This window comes from Equus asinus, chromosome 1 (genome assembly GCF_041296235.1).
Source record: "Equus asinus isolate D_3611 breed Donkey chromosome 1, EquAss-T2T_v2, whole genome shotgun sequence".
NCBI classification, from domain to species: domain Eukaryota; kingdom Metazoa; phylum Chordata; class Mammalia; order Perissodactyla; family Equidae; genus Equus; species Equus asinus.
In genome coordinates, this window is record NC_091790.1 from 106,166,911 (window position 1) to 106,179,191 (window position 12,281).

The 12,281-nt window shown below is 39.5% G+C and overlaps 1 protein-coding gene across 4 annotated transcripts in view; it reads left to right on the forward strand.

Annotated features, from left to right (window-relative positions):
* Positions 1–12,281, forward strand: part of AMPH (amphiphysin) — a 227,052-nt gene that overhangs the window by 94,927 nt on the left and 119,844 nt on the right. The window lies entirely within an intron of this gene.

The window sequence follows — 12,281 nt, forward strand, 5'->3', positions numbered from 1 at the left end:
TCACCAAGGAGTGCAAATCGAATCATGTGGCTGCCTCCCGGGAACCACTTCATTGCCTCTCCATGGTCTATGCAAGAACATTAAAGTCTTTAGTCTGGCACAGGAGGCCTTTCCATAATCTACCCTCAGCCTACCACTCCAGCCTTGTCTAGCCCAGCTCCACATCTTGCACCTCGTGCTTCAACACTGTCACAGTCCCTAGATTGCAGCTCGCTTTTCTGCAGCCCCTAACACAGTGTTTGCCATGCAGTCTTCCCAAGTCAATATAAGTTGGAGATAGGAATGAATACTTATTTCTCTGCCTACCATTCGTTGCGATTTGCGTTCTTCTCTAGGGAAAATGGCTAACATGATAAATTTATTATGGATTCAAAAATTAGAAGATATTTAAAATTAGAATTATAATTTGGATTAGAAGATGTTTATTCTATTCACCTGTTTGGTGAATGAATCCCTTCCCCAGCCTCTCTATTGGTTAAGCTCAAATAAGTGCCAGGACAGCGGACCCATTACCTCTACCAACAAACGATTTAATTTCCAGAAAACCATAATGAAAAGTTTTTGTGCAAAATTTTTCTTTTTATAGCTTTTACCTGCCAAGGTTAGTTCGTGATCTTGGTTTCTAATGGAACATGTCCAATCTCTGTTTACTGTGATGTTCCTTTGGATAATTGAAGAAAGCTGCGCTCTTTGCTCTCCTCTTCTCCCTAGTAATGCACCTAATTGTATCAAATATACCTCTTACCCCTTGGTGTCAACTCTCTGCCTTTCTGGGGAGCCTTCAGCTGGCTCCAGATTGTCTATGTATTTATGTGTTTACCAACTCATCCAGCGAGAGGAGCATTTGGGACTGCTCTCCTGGTAGCTGTCATGCTTATTAGTGCAGCCTGAGAGTACATTAGATGCTCTGGCAGCAACATCACTTTGTCAGCTCATATTGCGTATCTGCTAAAGTCGTACCTTAGTTCTACTTAAGGGCAGAAGCCATGTATTCCTAGCGTTCATCCTGTTACATTTTGGTTGAAAGTTGAATACATAAATCTAGTACTTGTACGATTACATCTCTGACCTAACTTTTATCCCTGTTGAATTTCATCTTGTTAGAGAAGCTCTTTTTGTTAATCCCGATTCTTATCATATAATGTATCCAGTATCCTCCCCAGCTTTTTGTATCCTTCGGGGAGATTCAACCAGTTACTAACAAATTCACTAACTTCTACTAGAATCTATTATGTAAAATCTCTTATATACAGGATATCAGTATGATAAACTCTTGTTTATCTATCTTTATGCTTTTTCCTGCTTGCTTTAGTAACATATAACATTGAGGAAATTGTGGAAAATGTAGAAAATTATAAAGAAAAAATAATAGTCACCCTGAATCTTACCTTTTAGAAATAACTACTGTTAACTTTAAAATGTTTTTTAATTTTTTAAAAATTGATACATGATCTCATGTTTTTTTATGCTTATCAGTTTATTCCCAAGTTATAGTGCCCAATTCTTGCAAAAAATGCAGTATTTTCTGCTCTTTCAAAGAGACTCATAACTGAGAGGAAGTTATTAGAGTGATTATTTGTCCTTTTAATATTTATGTTACTGGATCCTTCCAGCATTTTTTAAATAATAAATTTGCAATGTGGAATAATAGATCTTTCATATTATTCATAGATAACGTTGGTTTGTGAAATGAAACTGTGATATTGAGTAATTGATAATGTGTGTGAATCTGTATACAGTTTTATTTAAGAAAAACCCTTTGTTTATTAGTGCCAAAGGAAGGCATAGTAGCATATATTGTGAACAATTAGTTTTAGAATAGAATAACACAATCGGTTTTTACTTGTATACTTAGAATGATTACTACTTTCCTCCAAAGAAAATTTATTTCTTGAAAGAATCTGCACGGACTCTGATTTATTGGTTAAATACTTTGATACTTTGGTTTATTTAAAACATTATAAACCAAGTCTAAGGGGGAATGAAAAATCTCAGCTAAGAAAATGTCTGATGAAAAAAGGCATGTTTATTACTTATTTTGTACTCAAGGAAAGTGGTTTCTCTCTCTTGATTCCCAAAGTATAGTATTATCTTCTTCCTACCCTAATTTTCAAACAGAAAGTATGATTTGTTCCTTATGTTTTGGTAAATCACCTTCCTCTAGAGGAAGCATTTACACATTTCTGGTGATTTGTTGCTTTAACCACTGCGTACGCTACAACTTTATTTTCCGGAATCCTTTTGTTTCAACCCAAAACAGTTCTGATCATTTGAGCAACATCAGAATGACATCTGCCTGGGCATCTGATTTTTCTCCTGTCTTCCGCGTGAATCTACCAAGTGGACTGCTTTCTTCCAGTTCATTCATTTTCTCTCTGCCCTTTTCGCATTTTCTTCTGGAAAGCCTTGTTGAATCAAATAATACTTCTTTGCCAGAAAATGAGTTCCTTTAATTCATATTTCTTTTCCTGGGAGAAAATTCGGATGTGTCACCATCCACGTTATTCTGGGAGCGCTGGCAACTCAAGGCTTGTAACTGCATTGGATGGGCCTAAATTCTACCACCTGGTGGTCTGTTTGCCGGGAGGGGTGGCTCAGTGAAGTTAGCATTGCAAAGCCAGGTGCGCCTGCGTCTGACGCTGCACACCCGTGAGATCCATGTTCCTTCCAGGAGTGTAGTCTCAACTAGTAGCAGCGTGATGCCTACATACAAACAAACTGAAGTAAGATGATGATAATAATAGTGGCTAACATTTAACAAACATTTAATATATACTAGAAACTCTGTTAAATACTATATAAGGTTTTGTTAGTAATTTGAAACAATTCTATGAAATAGATGATGTTAGTATCCCATTATATTATATCCCTTTATAGAATATAATAATGTTATATCCCATTTTATAGGAGAGGCAAGGAGAGGCTAGGTACTATGAAGTAACACTGCCCATGTTACAGCATAGACAAACTTAGGTCTGGGCAACATGCCACGGTGATGGCAGGAGAAGCAGGCTTTTAAAGCCACTCCATCATCCCCATCAGCCCTCCCTCAATCCTCACAAAGACATGTGTAGTCTACTTTAAAATGTGTGCTCACCAACACAGCTTCAAAAGATTTCCTGAGAACTTTGTCTTCTAAATGAGATTGCTGCCTCTCAGGCCACCCGTGCAGCAGTTTTGGAGCCCCACTGCTTTAAAGCCTGTGCTCTTAACGCTGTTCTGTGAAGATAAGCCAAATACAACCTGAAAGTGAAATAAAATGTATTGACAAGGTCAGAGCAAGTGTATGAACTCTCAGTAGAATGGGATATACTACTTGGATCAGAACCTGGGCTCCTCCAGTAACTAGCTCTGAGACCTTGGACGAGTTCCTTAAACTCAGTGTCTCATTTTTCTCATCTGTAAAGTGGGTATAATGGCCTCTACCCTATAGGGTTATTGTGAGAATTAAATGAGTTAATACATCTGAAGTCTTTGGAAAAGTGCCTGGAGCATGGAAAAGCCCAGTTGCAGTATTATTATGAGGATAACAGGAAGCCCATAACTATGGGAGTTTTGGTACTAGGTTGAATGGAGAGAAGGTGATGTTGTAACTCAGACTAGACTCATCAGGCTTCATGGAGGATCTGGGAAGCTTCGTGATTGAATAATGGGAAGAGGGATTTTTGTAGGATGGGGATGATGGGAAGAGTCAATGTAGGAATGAAATGTTACTTAAAGAAAGCTTGGAGCTTTTAGAATCATAACTTGATCTTTTTTTTTTTTTTTTGAGGAAGATTAGCCCTGAGCTAACTGCTGCCAGTCCTCCTCTTTTTGCTGAGGAAGGCTGGCCCTGAGCTAACATCCATGCTCATCTTCCTCCACTTTACATGTGGGGCGCCTACCACAGCATGGCTTGCCAAGTGGTGCCATGTCTGCACCGGGGATCTGAACCGGCGAACCCCAGGCCCCCAAAGCAGAATGTGCGCACTTGACTGCTGCACCACCGGGCCCACCCCGTCATAACTTGATCTTAAGTTAGGGATGGTAAATAGGTTTCAGCTCACAGGCCAACTTAGATACATTTCATGCAAAACTATTCTGAGGTCAAGTCTAGGTTCAGCGGGATAGAATGGTGTGATAAATTAGGATTCCCCAAAGCATTGGAATATGACAGCATGCATGCCAAATATTTGCTCTTCTACCTCTCAATGACTTTGTCAGGACGAGGACCTCGGTGTCATCACTACCCTTCCAACCACTGCTCTTTCTGCCACATGCTGGCTCTCTTGATATGTAAGAAGAGTGTCGGCAGGGCGTTGGGACTTTGGGATCCTTCATGAGAAACTAGGATTTGATTCGAGAAAGCAGAGTAAGGACTTAGAGGAGGGAAATAAGATGTCCAGAGGCACATGTTAGAAAAGAGAGCTTGGAAACCTTGGGAAAATCAGAAAAGAGGTGGTGATGGTAGAATCTGATGGTTTAGCAAAGTAGGTCTTGCTCTACTTCAAATAAGAGATTAAAAATGCCTGGAGAAACAAAATCGAGAAACAGAGGTTTTGTTATAGGTGAGAAGAATCATCATGGGTTTTTGATGGATTGATTTGCTATGTGGAAATAAAGGCAAATAATTTAGCACCTGTTATAGATACCACTCCCTATGACCACATTAAAATTTTGATAGAGAAGTTTGGCATTTCTATTTCATAATATTATAAACATCCATTTTATTACGTGGATCAGCCATTTGGTACTTTCTTTGTGGTGAAGGCACTGTGAGGAACGGGGTGGAAGGACTGGGTTTGAATCTGGTTCTGCTGCTTGTAAAGGGTATGATCTTGGGGAGGTTGTCTGAAGTCTGAGAGTCTCAGTTCACTCGTCTGTGAAGTCAGATGTGCAGGTTCCTGTGAGGATCAGGTGAAATCATAGACACAAAGTGCCTAACACAGTGACTGGCCTGGAGAAGGCTCTTAGCGTTGGCTGGATCCCTTCCTGCCTCTCTGCCCTGCCTCTTCCATCTCCCCTGTGGCTGTGCCATCAGAGGCAGCTGGTATCAAGATGTGGGTGTGCAATAACTCGAGGAGTTCTGAATCCTTCGTTATTTTCCTTAGAAGACAGAGTGTGGGCTTAGGATGTCATCCAATTATAATTCTTTTGTCTCTCTTTACACCCAGGAGCAGTTTTTTGTCGTTAGTGTTTTTGTTATTTTAGTTTACTGTACAATTTCTAAAAACATAAAAAGCGAAGAACTATGATTTGAAGTTTGCATAAAGAACTTTCAGCAAGGGGTCTGCTGAAGATTGCCTGTATGCTTGTACATGTGTAGCCTAGAAGACATGGCTTTCTTAGGGCATGGTAGCATTCAGGAATCTTGAACGAGAAGATGAGAATAATAGTTAAAATGTATAAATCCTATTTGCTTCCAACGAGGGGAAAAGGCTGTATGGGTGGGTGGTGATAGAGGTATCAGGCCTCAGAAAGGGGATTTTCCTGAGAGTCTGCATTAAGCTACTTACTGTGTGATCCTATTTTCTCCGCTGTCATGTGGATAAAATAAGTGCCAGATAGGAGGGTAGCGACAACTAAAGAGATGCTGTGCCACTTTCCCCAGTTTCAGGCACGTAGCAGATGCTTCATAAATGATTGTTTCTTTTCTCCCATTCTCTGAGACAAGAGTGCCTTTTCACTAACATACAAAGTTGTAGAACCGAGGATTGGACTGCTGCTGCTTGTCCAGAAGAGTTTGATAACCTTCCTTGTAGACCGCTGCCATCGGATGAGGTGATGCTGCTTCCCCATGACTTACCTCATCTGGAGTAACAAAAATTTATGAATTAGTAGATTTTAAGAATTAGGGAAAAATTCATATGGTAAATGCTAGGTGTCTTTCCCCTGCTACTTTAGTTTTCTTGTTTTTTAAAATTTGTTGGTTTTGTGGTGGGGGGTCATTTGGGAGACACAGCTATAAAAAGGTAAAAGGAAAAAAGAGGAATCAAGCAAACTTTTTTTTTTTTTTTGAGGAAGATTAGCCCTGAGCTAACTACTGCCAGTCCTACTCTGTTTGCTGAGGAAGCCTGGCCCTGAGCTAACATTGTGCCTGTCTTCCTGTACTTGATATGTGGGACGCCTACCACAGCATGGCCAGCGTGCCAAGCGGTGCCATGTCCGCACCTGCGATGCGAACCCCGGGCTGCCAAGACGCGGAACGTGCGCACTTAACCGCTGCACCACCGGGCCGGCCCTCAAGCAAACTTTTTAAAAAAATATTTTGCTATGTTTATTACAGATAGTTTTTTAATACACCTTTATTGAGGTATAATATAAATACCATAAAATTCACTAATTTAAGTATAGAATTCAGTGATTTACCGAACTATGTAACCATTACCACAATTCAATTTTTTTAAAAAAATTATTTTACTGAGGTCATACTGGCTTACAACATTGTGTAAATTTTTGGTGTACATCCTTATATTTCAGTTTCTGTATAGACTGCATCGTGTTCACCGCCATTAGTCCAGTTTTTATCCATTGCCATACATATGTGCCCCTTTACCCCTTTTGCCCTCCCCTGATCACCTTCTTCTCTGGTAACCAGTAATCTGTTGTCCTTATCTATGTGTTTGTTTATCTTGCACATATGAGTGAAATCATATTTCTCTGACTTATTTCACTTAGCGTAATACCCTCAAGTCCATCCATGTTGTCACAAATGGCACGATTTTGTCTTTGTATGGCTGAGTACTATTCCATTGTGTATATATATATATATATATACATATATATATATATATATATATAGCACATCTGCCTTATCCATTCATCTGTTGATGGGCACTTGGGTTGCTTCTATGTCTTGGCTATTGTGAGTAATGCTTTGATGAACATAGGGGTGCATATATCTTTTTGAGCAGTTGATTTCATGTTCTTTGGATAAATACCCAGTAGTGAAATAGTTGGATCATATGGTATTTTTATTTTTAATTTTTTGAGAAATCTCCATAGTATTTTCTATAGTAGCTGCATCAGTTTGCATTCCCACCAGCAGTGTATGAGAGTTCCCTTTTCTCCACATTCTCTCCAACACTTATTTCTTGCCTTGTTAATTATAGCCATTCTGACAGGTGTGAGGTGATAACTCATTGTAGTTTTGATTTGCATTTGCCTAATAATTAGTGATGTTGAATGTCTTTTCATGTGCCTGTTGGCCATTTGTATATCTTCTTTGGAAAAATGTCTGTTCATATCCTCTGCCCATTTTTGATCAGATTGTTCTTTTGATGTTGAGTTGTATGAGTTCTTTATATATTTTGGAAAATTAACCCCTTCTCAGATATATAATTTGCAAATATCTCTCTCAGTTGGTGGGTTATCTTTTCATTTTGTTGATGATTTCCTTTGTTGTTCAGAAGCTTTTTAGTCTGATGTAGTCCCATTTGTTTATTTTTTCCTTTATTTCTCTTGCCTGAGGAGACATGGCTTTCAAAAAGATACTGCTAAGACCAATGTCAAAGAGTGTACTGCTTGTATTTTCTTCTAAGAATTTTATGGTTTCAGGTCTTACGTTCAAATCTTTAATCCATTTTGAGTTAATTTTTGTGGATGGTATAAGATAATGGTCTACTTTCATTCTTTTGCATGTGGTTGTCCAGTTTTCCCAGCACCATTTATCGAAGAGACTTTTCTTTCTCTATTGCATGTTCTAGGCTCCTTTGTCAAAAATTAGCTGTCCACAGATGTGTGGTTTTATTTCTGGGTTCTCAATTTTGTCCCAGTGAGCTGTGTGTCTGTTTTTGTACCAAAATTTTTTTGATTACTGTAACTTTGTAGTGTATTTTGAACTCAGGGAGTGTGATACCTCCAACTTGGTTCTTTTCTCTGAGGATTGTTTTAGCTGTTCGAGGTCTTTCGTTATTCCATATAAATTTTAGGATTTTTTGTTCTATTTCCATGAAAAATGTCATTGGGGTTCTGATTGGTATTGCATAGAATCTGTAAATTGCTTTAGGTAATATGAACATTTTAAATATGTGTATTGTTTCAATCCATAAGCATGGAATTTCTTTCCGTTTCTTTATGTCGTCTTCAATTTCTTTCAATAATGTCTTATAGTTCTCAGTGTATAGGTCTTTCACCTGCTTGGTTAAATTTACTTCTAGGTATTTTATTCTTTTTGTTGCAGTTGTAAATGGCATTGTATTCTTGATTTCTCTTTCTGAAAGTTCATTATTAGTGCTTAGAAATGCAATTGATTTTTGTATGTTGATTTTGTACCCTGAAACTTTACTGTATTCTTTGATTATTTCTGATAGTTTTTTGGCGGATTCTTTAGGATTTTCTGAATATAGAATCATGTCATCTGCAAATAGTGAGAGTTTTACTTCTTCCTTTCCAATCGGATACCTTTTATTTCTTTTTCTTGCCTAATTGTTTTGGCTAAAACTTCCAGTACTCTGTTGAATAAGATTGGTGAGAGCGGGCATCCTTTTCTTGTTCTTGTCCTTAGAGGAATAACTTTCAGTTTCTCACCATTGGGTATAATGTTGGCTGTGGTTTTGTCATATATGGCCTTTATTATGTTGAGATACTTTCCTTCTATACCCATTTTATTGAGAATTTTTATCATAAATGTATGTAGGATCTTGTCAGTTGCTTTCTCTTCGTCTATTGTGATGATCATGTGATTTTTATTCTTGATATTGTTAATGTGTTGTATCACATTAATTGATTTGTGCATTTTGAGCCATCCTTGGAATAAATCCCACATGATCATGGTGTATCATCCTTTTAATGTCTTTTTGCATTCAATTTGCCTCATCTCCATTTGCCAATGCAGGTTCTGTCCCTTACTTCTTCCCCTTCTATGTTTTTGTTTTCATAAATTATGTTTTTTGTCTTGTTAGTTTGTGATCATATTGAAGTGGGTATAGTTGTTTTTGATGCTTTCTTTCTTTTTGTCCTTTATGGTATAATTAAGGGTTTGCCAACCTCTTCTGACTTAGAGCTGCAGCTTTCTGATTCTGTCTGTCTATTTAACCTTGCTCAAAGCTTTGTAAACCTTTGCCTTTTTGTTTGATGTAGGAGGGCTCCTTTCAATATTGCTTGCAAGGCAGATCTAGTGGTGATGAACTCCCTTAGCTTTTGTTTGTCTGGCAAAGCTTTTATTCTCCATCATATCTGAAGGATAATTTTAATGGTTATAGTATTCTTGGCTTATAGTGTTTGTCTTTCAGTATTTTGAAGGTATCATTCTACTCTCTCCTAGACTATAATGTTTATGCTGAGAAATCTGCTGAAAGCCTGATGTGGGTTCCTTTGTAGGTTATTTTCTTCTGTCTTGCTCTCCTTAATATTTGTTTTGGTCATTTAATTTTAACAGTTTTACTATTATATGCCTTTGAGAAGGTCTTTTTGCATTGAGGTGATCAGGAATTCTGTTAGCTTCCTGGACTTGCATGTCCAGTTCTTTCCCCAGGTTGGGGAAGTTCTCAGCTGTTGTTTCTTTGAACAAGCTCTCTGCTCCTTTCTGCCTCTCTTCTTCTGGGATACCTGTAATCCTTATGTTACTTTTCCTAATTGAGTCAGATATTTCTCAAAAAATTTCTTCATTTTTTAAAAATCTTATTTCTGTCTCCTCCTCCACCTGGGTCATATCTAGGTTTCTATCTTCAATCTCACTAATTTTCTCTTCCATATGATCTGCTCTATTTTTAATGCTTTCTACATTATTTTTTCTCATTAATTGTGTTCTTCTTCTCCAGAATTTCTCTTTGTTTTTTTTTTTCAGAGTTTCAATCTCTTTGGTGAAGTACTCCTTCTGTTCATTAATCGTATTCCTGAGCTCATCGAACTGTCTTTCTGAATCTTCTTCCAACTCGTTGAGTTTCTTTATGACAGCTATTTTGAATTCTCTGTCAGTTAGATTGTAATGTTCTGTGACTTCAAGTTTGGTTTCTGGAGAATTGTTATTCTCTTTCTCTTCGGCCGTGTTACTGTAGTTGTTCCTGGTGTTTGATGAATTGATCCTCTGCCAGTGCATTCGTGGTAGTACCCACCTTTCTTATCTGGGTAAGGCTTTGATGACTTTGGTTCTGAGCTGCTTCGGATGGTATTTAACAGCCTGCACTTTCCACCCTCTGCTGCCTCTGCCAGAGGTGTCGTCAGTGCCCTCTTTGTGCTGCTTGTGCCTCTCAGGTTGCTTGTGTCTTGCTGCTTTCGATGTCCCTGCAGTCTGAGGTGTTGCCAATGAGGCTACCAGGCTCCAAGCACTTCTGCTGCTTCTGGGGTTGTATGGATCTCGTGTTCCTCCACTGGCTCTTCATTTGCTCTCCATGGGCTCAGATGCTGCTGCCCTGCACATTGTCTATGCCGCTGCTCCTGGGTTGTCTGGGGGTGCTGGTTGCACCGCTGCCAGAGGTGCTGGGTTCATGAGTGTTGCTGTTGCTGCTGGGGGCCTGGGGACCCAGGGACTTGTATGCAGCCCTTGCTGCTGGTGGAGCTGGTTTTCGGGGTGCCATCCATGGGGGCAGGGTCACTGGTTCTGCTGTGGTTCCTGAAATCTCTGGTCGCAGGTTTCTCCTGCCACCACTAGCGGGGAGCAGCAGCTAAGCAGGGAGAGGTTTCTGTTGTTGCTTGCTGTGCAGCCTCTGGTCTCTGGTGCTAGCCAGTGTGTTTTCAAAACTCAGGTCAGGGCACCCTGTCCAAGCTGGGAAAATCTGAGTTTTGTATAGTATCCCCATTGTTGGAAAGACCTGGCCACTCCAGGGGCAGGGGGAGGGGGTGTGCATACTGGATCTGCTGGGACATGGGCAGGGAGCAAACCACACCTTTTCTTTCCTGCCCCTGCCAAGTTTGCTTGCAGGTGTGTGGGCCTGTGTGATCACTGTACCCTGGGTCACTGCTGCTGGGGGAGGGGGAGAGGGTGCTGCCCTAGTTCCATTTCCTCTTGGGGGTCCAGTCCACCCACCTTTAGATGTATAGATGCATGGATCCCTTAGGCATCCTGTTGTGCTGTGTAAGGAATCCTCTGTTTGTCAGTGGATGTCCAGTTGCTGTAACGTAGAGGGGAGAGACAAAGGGAACAACTCACTCCCCCATGATGCTGACATCATTCTTCAAACTTCCTCTTTCTTAAAGCATTACTTAGAATGAAAATATGGGCATAGATGGGAAGGGATCTTGTAACAAGCTCGAGAGTCCCTCTGTGATTGAATTTTACTTTTCTTGCTCATGGGCCTGTGTAATTTTGCTTTCCCCTATCTCTCTTACAACAATAGTAATAAAAATAATAGTAACAATATCCTGTGTTTGCATAACTCTTCTAGGTTGATCTTCTTGTTGTAGTTTTTTGAAAACTAAAGACAAGATTTTCATGTAAACATAAAATATGTGTCATAGATTTTATTCAACTCGTTAATTAATGAAGTGCCCAGTATGATGTTAAAACTGATTCACAGTGTATTTGTTGAGCTGGGTATTTATGGACTGTTTAATGAAGAGATTTTAAAATAAGATGGCTGAGTTAGATACAAAACTATTTAAAGTCCTGCAGGGTGATAAACTATAATCTTTGGGGTTATCTTTTCCATTGGACGGAAACAGTTATCATGCCTTTCTAAGAGAAATTTTCGAGTTAACCTCTGTCCCTGTGGAGCTGTAAAATGCCCATTCGGCAGGAGGCCAATCAGAAATGCAATCCAGCACAGCACCAAAGGACGCCCAGTGATGTCTCTTGTCTCTTTCCAAGTTTTAGGTGGTTTTAATGAGGCCTTGAAAGACCTCATTAAAACTTCTTAATTTATACAAGGGTATAGGTTTGATTTTAGGAAACAAATTGGTATAATCTCATGTAAAACCTAGCCATAGAAAGTGCTTTGTAAGAATATATGTTTTAATACCTGAATGTTTATGTTTCACAAAAATATATTTGGTAATGCCGTAGGGCGCGTGTATCTGAGAAGGCAGTGTTTGCAGAGTTTTTATATTCTTAAACACGTTGGTGTTTTAGGTACTAGATACAGGAGTTTGAATAGTGAACCCAGTTGTGGCTCTCAGAATCCTTCTGCTCTGTCTCAAAGTAACTTTCTGTTGTATCTCTAAGAACGACTTCTGATAACCAGTCCTGTGCTCTAGGAAAACAGGACTACTCATGCCCAATCCCACAGTCGTAATGATTTTTCCAGTGATCTTTACTTAGGCTGCTTCCTTGGCTGGAATGTCCTCTGCCTCCTTCCTGTCTATTGGAACTTCCAGTACCGTTTGAGGAACCTCTGCAGAGCATTCCCTGAAGCCCTCAGCTCTAA